Here is an 18,010-nt window from a genome sequence, read left to right on the forward strand (position 1 = left end):
ACCATCTCATCCTCTGTCGCCCCCTTCTCCTCCTGCCTTCAATCTTTCCCAGCATCAGGGTCTTCTCAAATGAGTCAGTTCTTCACATCGGGTGGCCAAAGTATTACAATTTCAGCTTCAGCATCAGACCTTCCGATGAATATTCAGGACTGATCTTTAGGATGGACTGGTTGGATCTCCTTGCAGTCCAAGGGACTCTCAAGAGTCTTCTCCAACACCACAGTTCAAAAGCATCAATTCTTCAGCACTCAGCTTTCTTTATAGTCCAACTCTCACATCCATATATGACTACTGGAAAAACTATAGCTTTGACTAAAGGGAACTTTGTCAGCAAAGTTATGTCTCTGCTTTTTAATATGCTGTCTAGGTTGGTCATAGCTTTTCTTCCAAGGAGCAAGTGTCTTTTACTTTCATGGCTGCAGTCACCATCTGCAGTGATTTTGGAGCCAAAGAAAATAAAATTTGTCACTGTTTTCTTTGTTTCCCCATCTATTTGCCATGAAGTGGTGGGACCAGATGCCATGATCTTAGTTTTCTGAATGTTGACTTTTAAGCCAGCTTTTTCACTCTCCTCTTTCCTTTTCATCAAGAGGCTCTTTAGTTCTTCACTTTCTGCCATAAGGGTGGTGTCATCTGCATATTTGAGGTTATTGGTATTTCTCCCGGCAATCTTGATTTCAGCTTGTGCTTCATTCAGCCCAGCGTTTCTCATGATGTACTCTGCATATAATTTAAATAAAAAGAGTGACAGTATACAGCCTTGATGTACTCCTTTCCCAATTTGGAACCAGTCTATTGTTCCATGTCCAGTTCTAACTGTTGCTTCTTGACCTGCATACAGATTTCTCAGGAGGCAGGTAAGGTGGTCTGGTATTCCCATCTCTTGAAGAAGTCTTCCTCTCTGTCTTCTTTTTCTCTTCCAGTTTTACTCTTTATTTAATTTTTTTATTGTGGTAAAATATGCTGCACTGTGCTTAGTCACTCAGTCTTGTCCGACTCTTTGTTATCCAATGGACTGTAGCCCACCAAGCTCCTCTGTCCATGGAACTCTCCAGGCAAGAATACTGGAGTGGGTTACCATGCCCTATTCCAGGGGATCTTCCCAACCCAGGGATCGAGCCCAGATCTCCTGCATTGCAGGCGGATTCTTTACCATCTGAGCCACGAGGGAAGCCCAAGAATACTGAGGTAGGTAGCCTATCCCTTCTCCAGGGGAACTTCCTGACCCAGAAATTGAACCCAGGTCTCCTGCATCACAGGCAGATTCTTTACCAGCTGAGCTACCCAGGAAGCCTGTGGTAAAATATACTTTAATATAAAATTCACCATTTAGCATGAAATCTACACTCTTCTAAGTGTCCAGTTCAATAGTGCTAAGTACATCCTTATTGCTTCATTGTGAAATCTCCACAACTCTTTCATCCTGTAAAACTAAAACTCCATATTAAGAATGCCCCGTCCCTCAGCCTCTGACAACCACAATTCTATCTTCTATCTTTTCGACCTTTTGTCTAGAATTTAATGACTCTAGGGACCTCATATAAGTGAAATCATACAATATTTGTTTTTTTTTTGTGATTGGCTTATTTCACTTAGCATAATATCCTCAAAGTTCATCTGTCTTGTACATATGTCAAAAGTTCCTCTTGCACGCTGAATATTCATTTTAAATATATACCACATTTTATTAATCTCTTCATCTATAGATGTACACTTGGGTTGCTTCCACGTATTCACCACTGTGAATAATGCTGCTGCTTTAATCATTTAAAAGTTTGTTGTCAAGTTCACCCCAGAGAGAATCCAGGAAGAACCTTTATTTGGGAGTCTGGAGTAATCCTAAAATGAAAGAAAGCACTTTCTGTCAGCTATCATCAAGGATGAAAAGAAGTGCAAACCTCAAATTTATCTTGCCACACAATAATTTGAGGGCAGAATGCTCTGTTCTCACAGAGAAGAGCTGATTATAAAGTGTCTCTCTTTTTTCTGACTATAAAAATAATACCTGATTACGAAAATAATATATGTTCACTGCAGAAAATTTTGAAACCTCAAAAGGGATATAGAAGACTATTAAAATTGTCCATAAATAGTCAGACAACAAATATCCAGTATATTCAATATAGTGGTTTTCTTCTAGTTTTGCCTGCAATATTATATAAATTTATATAAAAGCCATGTAGTATATACATTGCTATTGCTAAGTCACTTCAGTCGTGTCCGACTCTTAGCGATCCCATGGACGGCAGCCTACCAGGCTCCTCCATCCATGGGAATTTCCAGGCAAGAGTACTGGAGTGGGGTGCCATTGCCTTCTCCGTAGTATATACATAGCCATATGCAATTTTTAAAAACCAACTAGAATCATAATGCATATAATTTTGTATCCCTTTTCCTTTTACAATACCATATTGCATTGTTAGTGTTTTCTCAAGTTACTAAAATTCTTTGAAATGTGTATATAAAATTCCATTTCATGGATATATCATCACAAATAATTTCCCTATTTTTTTTGTTTTTGATTGAAGTATGTGTTGTTCAGTTGCTCAATAGTATCTGACTCTTTGCAACCCCATGGACTGCAGCACACCAGTGTCCATATCCTTCACTATTTCCCAGAGCCTGCTCAGACTCACATCCATTGAGTTGGTGATGCCATCCAAACACCTAATCCTCTGTTGTCCCCTTTTCTCCCTGCCCTCAGTCTTTCCCAGCATCAGGGGCTTTTCCTGTGAAGTCAGTTCTTCGCCTAAGGTGGCCAAAGTATTGGAGTTTCAGCTTCAGCATCAGTCCTTCCAATGAATATTCAGGGTTGATTCCATTTAAAATCGACTGGTTTGATCTTGCAGCCCAAGGGACTCTCGAGAATATTCTCCAGCACCACGGTTTGAAAGCATCAGTTCTTCAGCACTCAGCCTTCTTTATGGTCCAACTCTCACATCCATACATGACTACTGGAAAAACCATAGCTTTGACTATGTGAACCTTTGTCAGCAAAGTGATGTCTCTGCTTTTTAATACACTGTCTAGGTTGGTCATAGCTTTTCTTCCAAGGAGCAAGCATCTTTTAATTTCATGGCTGTAGTCACCATCTGCAGTGATTTTGAAGCCCAGGAAAATAAAGTCTGTCACTGTTTCCATTGTTTTCCCATCTATTTGCTATGAAGTGATGAGACCAGATGCCATGATCTTAGTTTTTTGAATATTGAGTTTTATCCCTGCTTTTTCACTCTCCTCTTTCACCTTCTTCAAGAGGCTCTTTAGTTCTTCTTCACTTTCTGCATAAGGGTGGTGTCATCTGCATATCTGAGGTTATTGATATTTCTCCCAGCAATCTTGATTCCAGCTTGTGCTTCATCCAGCTCAGCATTTCTCATGATGTTCTCTGCATCTAAATAAGCAGGGTAACAATATACAGCCTTGATGTACTCCTTTCCCAATTTGGAACCAGTCTGCTGTCCCATGTCCAGTTCTAATTTTTGCCTCTTGACCTACATACAGGTTTCTCAGGAGACAGGTAAGGTGATTTGGTATTCCCATTTCTTTAAGAACTTTCTAGTTTGTTGTGATCCACACAGTCAAAGGCTTTAGTGTAGGCAATAAAGAAGAAGTCGATGTTTTTCTGGAATTCACTTTGCTTTTTCTATGATCCAACAGATGTTGACAATTTGATCTCTGGCTCCTCTGCCTTTTCTAAATTGCATTACAAGCCTAAATGCAACTAAATCAAGGCAGATTGTTATTTTGATATACCTGAATTCACTTTATTAAGAAACATCTTATGTTAGCTTTGGCTTTTGATCCTATTATGTGTATGCATGCTAAGTCACTTCAGTCATGTCCGACTCTTTGCAACTCTACAGACTGTAGCCTTCCAGGATTATCTATCTGTCCATGGAATTCTCCAGACAAGAATACTGGAGTGGGTTGCCATGTCCTCCTCCAGAGGATCTTCCCGACCCAGGGATCAAACCCGAGTCTCTTATGTCTCCTGAATTGGCAGGTGGGTTCTTTACCGCTAGTGCCACTTGGGAAGCCCTTGATCCTATTGCATAAGCAAAATTGTGTGTTAACCTTTCTTAAGTCTTGTTATCAAAGTTACATTAGTTTCATAAAATTGTTTGGAAACTTTTCCAATAAATTTTCTATCTTATTTGCTCTTACATCCACTTTTTATAAAAACTAATATTTCTTTACCTTTGTCTCTTTTTTCAAAGAAGCACATCATGAATTTACCAATTCTTTTTGTTTATTAATCTCTGCTTTTACCTTTATCAATTCCGTGGTTCAGTCTTTCTCCAGTTTCTCTGCTTGAGTTTTTTTTTCTTTTTCTTTTGGAGATTTTCTAAATGAACAATAATACACTTACACAGAGATGTACAAATATATTTATAAAGCTTGAATATTATCATCCAAGTCAATTCCATTTGCCTCTTGTAAGAAGGAAGAAAATAGTCAAATTGAACATTGTTCTATGGATAGTTGAGAAGGCACAGCTTCCATTTGTGGAGCAGAAATTCTGATGTATATATGTTAATTAATCTTAATAATTACACATTGCAAAATATATTTGTATATATTCTTCAAATTATTTTAGAACTATTTTGGTTGCAAGTGAGAAATTCCACATGAACATTCTTAGAAGAAAAGAAAATTCATTGGCTATACTGAATGGAATTCCTTTACTGGCAACCAAAAAATTTCTAAATTCACTATAAGGCATTCTAGGAAGACTTCTCAGTCTGTCTTCAATGTTACTGGTGTATTTTTTTTTTTGCCAACTTTGCCCTTTACTCACTTCTGTGTAGATTTTAATTCTGTGTATGTATTTTGGGTTTTTGTACATTGTTTTTTTTCTCATTTCAATCAGTTTTCTCCCATTTGTATCTTTATGTCAGATGTCATTTCAGTTCTCTTCACAAAGAAATCATGTCCTTGGGTGTCTTTTTTACTATTTCCAGCAAATATGTTACTAAATTTTTATGTAGTTCTTAGCGACTACTTTTTTCCATAAACAGGAACTTCCTTTGAATATTGAAAAGTGGTATTCCTTTGCCATATGCTACAGCATTTTTATGTATCCAGAATTTCTTCTGTCTGACCATGTTGGAATTTGTAGAACACTATTGTCTGAAACCTGGATTTTTCTTTTTTTTTTTGGGGGGACAGATGTCTTTTATTGGTCTGACCGGCGTGACCAGCAGTAGGGCCCTGGAAGAACTCCCCTATCTGTCTTGGCTCCCATCTTCCCTTCCCTGGAGTTCATGATTCAACCACAGGGGAGAAGGGTAGCAGGCAGAGCCAGGATAAAACATAGAAGGATGAGATTTGAAAGGGGCTCCAGGCCATGCATAAAACATAAGGTTACTAGACCATCCAGATAAAATGTCCCTCAGGCAGAGCAGTTTCCCTACACAGGCTCCTCGCCAGGAATGGCAGGGATCAGAAAGAAGAGGTTCCTGAGAGGCTGCCTACTGTGCCCTTCGCACCATCAGCATCTCCCGGATATTGTCCTCAGCTTCCTTCACACTCCACTCCAGATAGGATTTTTTCTGTTCCAATTCTTTAATTTATTCTTCTGCTATCTTCTGTTTCTCTAACAGCTGATTATGAATTGCTTCCTTGGACTGAAGAATAAACATTCTTCCTACACCTTCATACATGTTAGTCTCATCTACCAAAGTCATAATCTCTGTAAGATGTGCATGCTTTTTCGTTCTGTTCAGCTGTTCAATCTGTACGTCTGCAAGTTTTCACCTTCTGCTGAGTGTCAATAACTTTGGCTTGAAGCTCTGTGAAGGCCTTCTTCAACTCCAGATCCATGGGAGCCGCCATCTTGCTTCTCTGCTGCGCCTGTGCAGTGGGAGAAGCCCGGAAAGAGTGAAACCTGGATTTTTCAATAGACTGAATGAATGTCCTTGACTACCTTTAAGCCTAAATATAAAGGTCAAGTTAACCTGCAAGTCTCTAACACAGTGCATATTGATCAGGGAAAGTACCATTCCAGAAGGATAATTTCATAATGTGGGGAGGGAGCTTAGTTTGGTAGGCAGGCAGGCAGAAGAATATCCCTTCCAAAGATGCCCATGCCCTAATCCTTGGGATTTCTGAATTTATTACATTAAAAGGCAAAAAAAAAAAAAAAAACAGATACAATGATGGTAAAGGTCCTTGAGATGGAGAGATTATCCAGGGTTATGTTTAAAAGCAGAGAATCATTCCATCTTTCCAAGCAATAGTCAGAGAGGGATATGACGATTGAGGGACCAGAAGGATTTACACAGCAAGGACTCAAACTGTTGTTACTGACTGCTCCTTGGAAGGAAAGCTAGGACAGACCTAGACAGCACATCAAACAGCGGAGACATCACTGCCAACAAAGTCCATATAGTCACAGCTATGGGTTTTCCCAGTAGTCATGTATGGTATGAGAGTTGGACCACAGAGAAGGCTGAGCGCCAAAGAACTGATGCTTTCAAACTGTGCTAGAGAAGACTCTTGAGAGTCCGTTGGACTGCAAGGAGATCTAACAGTCAACCCTAAAGGAAATTGACTCTGAATATTCATTGGAAGGACTGTTGCTGTTGCTGAAGTTGAAGCCCAATACTTTGACCACCTGATGCAAAGTGCTGACTCACTGGAAAAGACCCTGTTGCTGGGAAAACTGAGGGCAGGAGAAAGGGGCGATAGAGGATGAGATGGTTGGATGGCATCAGTGACTCAGTGGACATGAGTTTGATCTCACTCTGGGAGGTTGTGAAGGACCAGGAAGCCTGGCAGTGCTGCAGTCCATGTGGTCACTAAGAGTCGAACACAACTCAGCGATTGAACAACAACAAAAGCAAGGATTATGGGGAGCTAATGTTCAAAAGGCCCAAACTCCCCTGGCATGCTGCAATCCATGGGGTGGCAGACAGTCAGACAAGACATAGCAACTGACCCACAGCAACAACTGTATATATATATATATATATATATGGGCTTGGCAGGCCACTGTCCATGCACAAAGAGTCAGACATGACTGAGTGCCCACACACACACACACACACACACACACACACACACACATATATTTTGCTGTTCAACAGAAATTAACAAAATATTGTAAATCAAATATGCCTCAATAAAATTTCAAAAAAGATTCATTCCATCATCATCATCAATAAAACAGTTGAAATTTCACCTGGGCTTTAGTCACTATTCCTCTCAATTTAAGTCTACAGGCCCCTTGTCATTCTTTTTCCTTTTCTCTGTCTTTATGAGCCTTTTAACAGGAATTTTTAAGTCAGCCTATCACACATCTCTGGACAGTGCCTTTGTGAATCCAAATTATAGACTGCTTTTAAAGGCAATATTTTAATATAAGATATAGAAATTAAATTTGAGAACAGTCTTATATACCAAGTTTAGCTCTACTCCAGTGTTTCAGGGATGCATTTTTTTCATGTCTTAAGGCATATATAAATAAAGTGATAATTGGATGTCAGGAGTTGTCTACAAATGTGACTCTTTTTATGACACTACAGAATTTGGAAGGGATAGCATTATATCTGAAGGAATAGGATTATGTCCTTTAAGTATCTTTGATAGAATAGTATTTCAACTTATGGTGTTTTAATGTGAATTTTAAATTCAATTTAATGTCTAGTTAATTAATTAAATACAGTATAACATCCAATATTCTTCAGATGAGCCAAGTTAAATGGCAAGCTGCATGTTATTCCATATTAATCATTTTTAACAACTAAACAATAGTTAAAAACAGGTGATCTTTGAAAGATATGTGAGTTAGAAAATAAATAGAAGCATGATATGTCAATTCACCAGCTTCATGAGGCCAACTCATTTATAAGGAATTAGATTCCAATGAAGACTCATCAGTTAAAGATAACTTCTGAAATTTGAAACAAAAGCACAGGAATGATATATTGGCACTATCCATAATATATCTAAGAAATGTTTCTTTTCATTGGAATACAACACTGTGGCAATTCGGAATGAAAATTACTCTATTCAGTCACCTATTAAACATTTGGTCGTATTATGCTGTACATTACTTGAGGCTTCATCCGTAAGATAAAATTCCCAAAGTAATTTTTCTAACTGAGTCTATAACTCTTTCATCACCCTCATCCCTGAATATGCATGACTTCCCATTACTGTTTATAGTTAGGACTTCTGTCTTTGCAGTATATGGGCACAAAAAGCTATGTTATATTTGCCGTGGGAACTATAATTTTTAAGGCCCCTGTGCTTGTAAAATCTTTACCTTTATTATATTACTGTGATGTAGATTTTGGATTTTATAGAGGATTGCATATCGAGGGAGCACAGTGTTGTACCAATGAATGGTCGGAACTGTTAGTTACATGACGTTGTGGCTTGTTAAAGCAACAGTTGGGGAGCTCATTCATGTCACAGGCAATTGACCAGCTTCTGAGGTTGGCTTCCTTGTGCTTACCTTCATTCACGACTATCCATTTTTCACTCTTTCCTTGTGTTAGAATTACCTCCCACTAGAGTCAGCAGAGTGTATTTCCACACTGTGTTGACAGTGGACTCAACCCTACGGCTTGCCTTAGTCAATATAACATGGAAAGGAGTGCTGGTGTGCCAGTTTTGAGCAAAAGCCTTAAGAATTATTGAATGTTCTACTTGTTCTTCTTGTAATTTTGCCACCCTCATGACCAGAACATAAACTGTGTGCCCCTGTGTAGCTGCTGGTCTCAGAATGAAGATGTGTGAATAGACCTGAATCCAGCCCAAGGTTTGGAGTCCAGCATAGCCAAGCTTGGTCAAGCCCAGCCCAAGCGAGAGCATGTGAACCACAACCAATCTGCAATTCCTACATGAGAAAAAGAAATACTTTTGTAAATCATTGAGATATTGGAGTTGTTTGATATGTAGCACTGTTGCAACAATGGCTAATTAATGCCTCTTCCATTGTTGATGGTTCTCATCATTTGTCTTCCTGTGTGTGTGCTTAGGGCTTTTGGCTGGCTGTCCAAATGGATGGAATCCACTGGAGCATGCCAAGGACTACAAGAGACATTTTTGCTGGGAATTCCCAAGCTAGAAAGAGATGTTGCATACCTTTAGTGTTCATATTTCAGTCATCATTTTGAAGGGCTTCTAGAGGGACATTCAGCCTAAAAAGATGGTGATTTGGCATTCAACTATTCTGTTGATGAGTTGTAAGTCACCCATTCCGATTGTAAGGACTTTGGTGAAATACTCTTCCTTTTCCAAAATGCATCTGGTGTATTTACATATTTGAGCAAATATCTGGACTTTCTCATTGGATTAGCATGTGAACCTAACTGAGCTTCTTCATTTGAGTGAACCAAGTGCTCATATCATATATACACCAAGGCCTGCTGGTGGTGAACAGACTTTAGGAGAACCCCCAGTTATCCCTGCCTCCTGACACCTGTGTCCTGTGTAATACCCTCCCTTTAAGTGTGGAAGGGACTTGTCACATGTTTCTAACAAAAGACATATGGTAAAGGTTATGGAATACCACTTACATGATTGTTGCATAGGTTTGTGACATCTGCTTGCTAGGACACCCTCTCTTGCTGACTCCAATAAATCAAGCTGCTATGTGATGAGCTGCCCTTTGAAGAGGCCCACCTGGCAAGGAACTGAACTCAGGCAGCAAACACGTGAGCCTAGAAACAGATCTTTCCCTAGTGAAGCCTTGAGGGGAGACCAAAACCTCTGCCAACACCTGGATTTGCAAATGGGTGAGAGATCCCAGAGAACCTAGGAAAACCACTCACAGACTCGGGACCTACAGAAGCTGTGAGATTATGAAAGTTTGTTGTTCTAAGCAGCTATGTTTGTGGTAATTTGTTACACTGCAATAAGATGAATAGAACACTGTTCAACCATGTAGCAAGATGATGATTTCCATAATGTGATACAGATTTACTTTTATTCACAGCAAGCATTTATTGAATACCTGCCAGATGCGAAGCACATAAAATACTGCCAATACAGAGGTGAGTAAGACATACTGTTTGTCCTCGAGGAGCTCACGGTTGAAGCAAGGTCAGACATCCAAATATCTGGTCATCACACAAGGCACAAACAGCATAACAGGAATATGAACTAAATGATACAAGTCATGTTGCTTATTGACGCTTTTCTTGGCATATTCTAAGCCTGCACCTGGAAAAAAAAAAAAAGAAAGGGTCCTGTATGGAATACAGATACCATAAAAGCATGTTGAAAGGTGTTACTATGGAACCATCTGCATGGACCTGACCAACTACAGGTAATCCAATGGGCATCATTGCTATCACAGAGGACAAAGGCTTCAAAGAAATGGCCTTATATGATTGTGATCCTGATTCCTTCCACAAAACAATTGAAAATCAGCACTGATTATCTCCCTCCTATAAGTTCTTTCTCCTTGTAGGATAATATTTTGGGATATGGTCCTTTCAAAGTAACAAAGTTAAGACCTTACTTTTTAGTGCTATGCCATTTAGGCATATCAGTGGATATATCATAGATACTGGGGCAGTACAATAAAAATATCTTTGATTTTTGATGTCCAAAGTCCAAAATTTGCTGTTTTGTGCATGCAAACAATGAATTCAAATCATTATGGTTTATCTAGAATAATTAGCTCTTTCTACAAACTGCAGATGTTCTTTTTCTGATCAAGACTCCAAATATAAAATAAAAAATAATATCTATTTTTAATTGCATCATTAAGTAGCTTACTTAACAATGGATTATCTCAACTGATGCTCACAACCACCTGATAAATTAAAGACTATTATTATCCCTGTCTCACAGATGAACCTGAGGTCACAGCACTGAGAGGTTTAAGCTGCTTGGTTGAGAACACATTGTGATCAGGTAAGGAGAATGGGGTTTCAACCTGAACTGTTCTACTCCTGGTCCTATGCACTTAACCTCTGTCTATACTGCTTCCTAATGCCTCTGACTGCTCTGGGATTTTTAAGGGCAACTTTGAGCATCAGTTCAATTCAATTGCTCAGTCATGTCCGACTCTTTGAGACCCCATGGACTGCAGCATGGCAGGCCTCCCTGTCCATCACCAACTCCCAGAGTTTACTCAGACTCACGTCCATCAACTTGGTGATGCCATCCAACCATCTCATCCTCTGTCACCCCCTTCTCCTCCTGTCTTCAATCTTTCCCAGCATCAGTGTCTTTTCCAATGAGTCAGCTCTTCCCATCAGGTGGCCAAAGTATTGGAGTTTCAGCTTCAACATCAGTCCTTCCAATGAACACTCAGGACTTTGAGCATGGGAGATAAAAAGCATAATGCTGCAAACATAGGCCTTGCAGTCTCAAAGTAGTTGATGTTCCAAATAGATCCATAAATGTTGACATTGTTTCCTCCAAGGGCGTGTACATTGATCTACTTGTGTTTTAGCATTTTATCCAGACAGTCTTTCATGAGATTATCCCCATAACAATTTAGTTAACAGAATACAACATTACATATTATATCAGGTATGCAGCTTTCAAAAAGAGATTTTAAAAATTCAGTGACTTCAATAAGGTAGAAGTACCTTTACCTCTGAATTAAAGGTCAAGGGTTAGTCAAGGCTGGGGAGGCAGCGCTCTGTGAACAACTCAAGGATGCAATTTCCTTCCATTTTACTGCTCTGCCCCTTGAAGGTTGGGTCAGCATCCCATCTGTGTGCCAGCTGGCATGAATGGAGAAGAGGCAGTTTAGGGTAAGGTACTTCCTTTAAGCAAGTATTGTGCAAATTGTACATATTGTCACCTGTAGGCTCCACGATGAAAACAAAGTCACATGGCCAAACCCAGCCACAAGGCAGCATGGGAAATGTAGTCTTCAGACAGGTGGCCATGCTGCTGCTGCTGGTAAGTCGCTTCAGTCGAGTCCGACTCTGTGTGACCCCATAGATGGCAGCCCACCAGGCTCCCCCATCCCTGGGATTCTCCAGGCAAGAACACTGGAGTGGGTTGCCATTTCCTTCTCCAATGCATGAAAGTGAAAAGTGAAAGTGAAGTCGCTCAGTTGTGTCCCACTCTCCGCGACCCCATGGACTGCAGCCTACCAGGCTCCACCGTCCATGGGATTTTCTAGGCAAGAGTACTGGAGTGGGGTGCCATTGCCTTCTCCGAAGGTGGCCATGAGCCTAGCTAAAACTCAACTCCAGTGAAAGAAGAGGAAAATAAATTTGGAAGGGAAGGGGAACCAGCCGCTTACCATACATAGGTATGTAGACCCTACATATAAATCAGTTTCTGGTTTCTGCATTGGGGGGCGTGTGTGTGTAGGCTCTCTGTTGAATAATATCTATGATTAGAATGCAAGTTAAAATGACTTTAAAGCTTGATATCTGATCAATTATTTTGTGCCTGCTGATAATACTGCCTCTTTAATAACAGGGTTAGTAAATGGATAGTTGCTTTATATTAGGTGAGCACATTCTGAAATTATATATAAGATTTGTTGAGTACTGGAAGGAATGCTGTGAGCATGGATTGTTGGGTCACCAAGTATCCCTCTCCCAATCTGACAAATGTATGTGTATGCCTGTGTTCAGTCATGTCCCATTCTTTTCGATCCCATGGACTGTAGCCCACCAAGCTCCTTTGTCCATGGGATTTTCCAGACAAGACTTCTGGAATGGGTTGCCATTTCCTACTCCAGGGGACCCAGGGACCGAAAGTGTGTCTTTTGTATCACCTGCATTGTCAGACAGATTCTTTACCACTGTGCCACCTGGGAAACCCTAATCCGACAAATAGCCATGAGCTTCCCTGTTCCTCCCCTTGTGGTTGTCGGTGGGTGAGGGGGATACTTCACAAATGCCTTCTAAGGAAAGCTACCTTAAGTAGTTCTCTCCGCATGGGACTACTCAGGCTTGGTACTACCTTGGTGAAGATTCCATCTGATGACCTCAGCCCTGGGGCCCCAGTAACATTGTTGCCATAATCTTGGCTCTCTGTGCACTAATGCTGAATAGAAATATGGATGCAGTGTTTTGGGGGAGAAAGAAAGAGAAGCTTTATTTCTTTGCCTGGTAAAGAAGGAACAAGCCTACTAGCACCTCAAGAACTGTGTCCCACCCCTTCCCTGGGGAATTAACAGAGGTTTAATAGTTGGTGCTCATGGTTTGGGGTAGGTGATAATGATCAAAGTAATGAAGGTCTTACTTTATTCCTCTTGCTGCAGAGTTTTGAGACTGCCACTACTGGCATCAGGCAACTTGGTGACTCGGTCTGTTGTCTCTGGGGTTATTGGCCCGTGACTGTCCTTCTGAAAGGAAGAATTCTATAGGAGATTGTTACAGGGGAGTGTGGGGGAATGTGAACAGCAGGTGCAGGGTATAACTCACATAGAGTCAGAGCATGATTAAGGAATTTTGTGAAAGACAAGCCTTGCTAGTGCACCGTGAATTGGTAGTAGTTAAAATAAAACTAGGATTGCTTAACTCTTTCAGGCCTGTTGATGCTGTTTCTCCAGCCTGTTCATTGTTTCCTTATTTTCCTTGTTTATCAGAAAAGTCTCATTTCTAGTTTAGAAAGAAGTCTCATTTCTATTTTTGCTGCAACAGCATGACGTGTGTCTTCCTGTTTGTCGTCTGAGACTAGAAATGGTTTCTAGCCTGATCAGACCCTGACTGACGAGATGTCCTACACCATTGGGTTTTTTATAATTCTGCTGCTGCTGCTGCTGCTAAGTCGCTTCAGTCGTGTCTGACTCTGTGCGACCCCAGAGACGGAAGCCCATCAGGCTCCCCCGTCCCTGGGATTCTCCAGGCAAGAACACTGGAGTGGGTTGCCATTTCCTTCTCCAATGCATGAAACGGAAAAGAGAAAGTGAAGTCGCTCAGTCGTGTCAGACTCTTAGCGACCCCATGGACTGCAGCCCACCAGGCTCCTCCGTCCATGGGATTTTCCAGGCAAGAGTACTGGAGTGGGGTGCCATTGCCTTCTCCGTTTTATAATTCTAGCTATGATCAAAGACTAACTAGTTGCCTTTTAATTCCAATTCTCAATTCTCTTAGAAAAGAGAAACTGATTGGCTTTGTTTGTTTCAGGTTCTTGATGGGGATTCGAGGTGGGGAGAAGGGAGAGGTGATTGAAGGTTAGTTGGAAATATTTATTAAAAACTACATGAACAGCCCCCACAGTATCTGCTATAGGAACACATGGGGAGGGGGAGACTCAAATGGCCCATGTTTAGTAATTTTTATTATTAACATAACAATCTTTATTATATTCTCAATTATGTTTGTACTCAAAGTAACTGTTAATCTTTCTTATTTTCTTAATAGTGAAAGGCTTTAAGGATGTTGTTATCCCTGCCTGGGGTTAGCTGCATTTTAACAGTGGGTCTGGGAGATGGAAAGGTTTTAAAAAAAAAATGTAAATTACCAGAGAATGAGAGAAGTTAGTTGTTTTTGAGCTGATTCGTATCTCTGACCTGTAGCTCTAGCCTGAGGGTGGGCCAGGTGAAATCCTAGAATGGGGGTAGGTTTCAGTTCAGGCCCTCAGGGAGGGAGACACCAAGATGGGAGTGGATGTACAGAAATTTGAGAGAATACCAGTGAAGGATAAAAGGAAGGAAGCAGGGGCAGGGGGAGAGACCATGACGATGCAGGTATGACACCTGTGAAAGTTCAAAGGGAAGGAAGGAAAGCTTAATTAAGAAAGCCCCAAGACTGCAGGCAGTTCTTTTTTTTTTTTTTTTCATTTATTTTTATTAGTTGGAGGCTAATTATTTTACAATATTGTAGTGGTTTTTTGCCATACACTGACATGAATCAGCCATGGATTTACATGTGTTCCCCATCCCGATACCCCCTCCCACCTCCCTCCCCATCCCATCCCTCTGGGTCTTCCCAGTGCACCAGCCCTGAGCACTTGTCTCATGCATCCAACCTGGACTGGCGATCTGTTTCACACTTGATAGTATATTTGTTTCAATGCTATTCTCTCAGAACATCCCACCCTCGCCTTCTCCCACAGAGTCCAAAAGTCTGTTCTGTCCATCTGTGTCTCTTTTTCTGTTTTGCATATAGGGTTCTCGTCTTTTTAAATTCCATATATATGCGTTAGTATACTGTATTGGTCTTTATCTTTCTGACTTACTTCACTCTGTATAAGGGGCTCCAGCTTCATCCATCTCATTAGAACTGATTCAAATGAATTCTTTTTAATGGCTGAGTAATATTCCATGGTGTATATGTACCACAGCTTCCTTAACCATTCGTCTGCTGATGGGCATCTAGGTTGCTTCCATGTCCTGGCTATTATAAACAGTGCTGCGATGAACATTGGGGTGCACGTGTCTCTTTCAGATCTGGTTTCCTCGGTGTGTATGCTCAGGTGTGGGATTGCTGGGTCATATGGCAGTTCTATTTCCAGTTTTTTAAGGAATCTCCACACTGTTCTCCATAGCAGCTGTACTAGTTTGCATTCCCACCAACAGTGTAAGAGGGTTCCCTTTTCTCCACACCCTCTCCAGCATTTATTGCTTGTAGACTTTTGGATAGCAGCCATCCTGACTGGCGTGTAATGGTACCTCATTGTGGTTTTAATTTGCATTTCTCTGATGATGAGTGATGTTGAGCATCTTTTCATGTGTTTGTTAGCCATCTGTATGTCTTCTTTGGAGAAATGTCTGTTTAGTTCTTTGGCCCATTTTTTGATTGGGTCATTTATTTTTCTGGAATTGAGCTGCAGGAGTTGCTTGTATATTTTTGAGATTAATCCTTTGTCTGTTGCTTTGTTTACTATTATTTTCTCCCATTCTGAAGGCTGTCTTTTCACCTTGCTTACAGTTTCCTTTGTTGTGTGCAGGCAGTTCTGAGACAGTTTGGCCAGACCCGTTGGGAATCCTTGAGCCAAAGCTGCCCATTAGAGGAAACCTGCCTTAGCCCAGGGGGAGTGTGGTCTCATGTACACAATGAGGGATTCGAGGTCAGAGAGAGTCTTATCTAAGTCATAGGGGGGAAGGATTGTTCTTTGCTATAAGCCATTTCCCAGAATACAATCAGGTGGGGGGATTTCCTAATAGTCTCTCTTTTCCGTGAGTACAGGTTCTGGTAAATTTCAATGTTGTCACTGCAAAGCCTGTTTTTAAGGCCTAGACTTGGAACAGACTTTTTTTTTAAATTGTTGAAAGCAGTGACAGGTCCAGCCCACATCCAAGAGGAGATTACACAAGAGCTTGACTCTTAGGGAGGCATGGTTCTGTGTGGGCCACCAAAATAACAGTGTTCCTCAGATGAACCTTGGACTAGATACAGTGAAATGTTACTGGCATATCTGAGGTGGCAGCTGCAATTGTTGGGTGGGATCCATCCACAGGTGTATCCACTGGTAGGTGCAGAGAAGAGCCCATCAACATTGCAAACACATGAGAGTAGGCTGTGATTTTCCTGCTTCTCAAAACCCTGTGTTAACACTGTTACACGTGTGTATGTGTGTGTGTTCAGCTGTTCAGTCGTGTCTGACTCTTTGCAACCCCATGAAACCCTCCAGGCTTCTCTGCGCATGGAATTTTCCAGGCAAGAATACTAGAGTGGGTTGCCATATCTTATTCGATCAAAATTTCTCTCAACAGGGGTTCTGTTGCTGAACATCATCTCAATATTCACTGGTTTAACAGTAAGGATGACTCATCTAGGCAGAGCTACCAGTTAGTTAGTTTTTACTTTATTTAGTTTTTCCTGATTAAATCTGGCACAAGGAACTCACTTAACCTGTCCTCCTTTGACAACCAAAAGGGCCAACAGACAATGAGGGGACTCCTCTTAAGGGGAAGGTTTGTCTGTTCTCGGAACATCAGTCTTCCACCAGGGACCTTCCTCTGAAGCCAGCTAACCTTTGGAGATCCGACCTTTTTCTGCCTTGGTTTTCAGGACTCAACATTATCAATTTCCATGAGGCTCTTTGTGAAGATATGTAATAAAAGACCATAAATCTCTGTAACTAGGTGAAGCATTTACCACTCTAATTAGCAATCCCATTCAAAGCCTCTTCATTCAAAGGCTTTCAAATCGGGGGAACAAGCAAACAGCATCCCGCTGTTTAAATCACGACTAAAAGCAAGCGGAGGACAATAAAGCACAGGATTTACGCAGTCAGTCATCAAACCTTTGCGGAGATAGCACAATGTTAAAGACAGATACTGTCCTAAGTTATGAGGTAACATAAAATCCAAGCCTAGTACTGTGGTTTGTAAAAAATAACGTGTATTATTTATCGACGGGTTATACTAAAGTGAACAGTGAAGTGAAAGTCGCTCAGTCGTGTCCGACTCTTTGCGACCCGAAGGATTGCAGCCCACCAGGCTCCTCTGTTCATGAGATTCTCCAGGCCAGAATACTGGAGTGGGTAGCCCTTCCCTTCTTCAGGGGATCTTCCTGACCCAGGGATGGAACCCAGGTCTCCGGCACTGCAGATGGATTCTTTACCAGCTGAGCCACCAGGGAAGCCCCATACTAAAGTAGGTATGCACAAACTACTAATGACTCCCAAAGCAGAGTAGGGTACATCTCCGAGAGGAAGTGACAGAGTGGCTGGGTATTGAAGCATGAATAGGAGTCCACTCAGCTACAACAAGGCCATGTCACAGGCCACAGGAAATGCAAATTCTCAGGTAGGAGGGCCAGCCTTTCAGACGGCCTCACCGTGGGAAGGTGGTGGTGAGCAGGAGGGTCTGACATCCCGGGGGCGTATTCTCAGCCTCCAGCTGCGCGCCAGCAGAGCGGGGCCGGCGGTGTGGAAGGTAAAGAGGGCAAAGGGAAGGAAGGGAAACTGGAAAGAAAGCCAAAAGAGACCTCCCGCGCATGCGCGCCGGCAGCCACGGCGGACCGCCAGGCCCGCGGCTCCCGCTCAGCCTCGCGCCTCACGGGCCCCACAGGCCCCACAGGCCCCTAGAACGTCGCGCAGTGTGCGGGCCCGGCGGGCGCATGCGCACAAGGGCGCGGGCGCCCGCGCCGCGGGGTGCTTAGAGGTGGAGCGCGCCGAGGGCGCG

The 18,010-nt window shown here is 41.7% G+C and overlaps 1 pseudogene; it reads right to left on the reverse strand.

The window, feature by feature from the left end:
* Positions 1–5,216: 5,216 nt before the first annotated feature.
* LOC122675995 lies at positions 5,217–5,835 on the reverse strand (annotated as a pseudogene).
* Between the last annotated feature and the right edge of the window lie 12,175 nt (positions 5,836–18,010).

The sequence above is a fragment of the Cervus elaphus genome, chromosome 19 (assembly GCF_910594005.1).
Source record: "Cervus elaphus chromosome 19, mCerEla1.1, whole genome shotgun sequence".
Classification (NCBI taxonomy): Eukaryota; Metazoa; Chordata; class Mammalia; order Artiodactyla; family Cervidae; genus Cervus; species Cervus elaphus.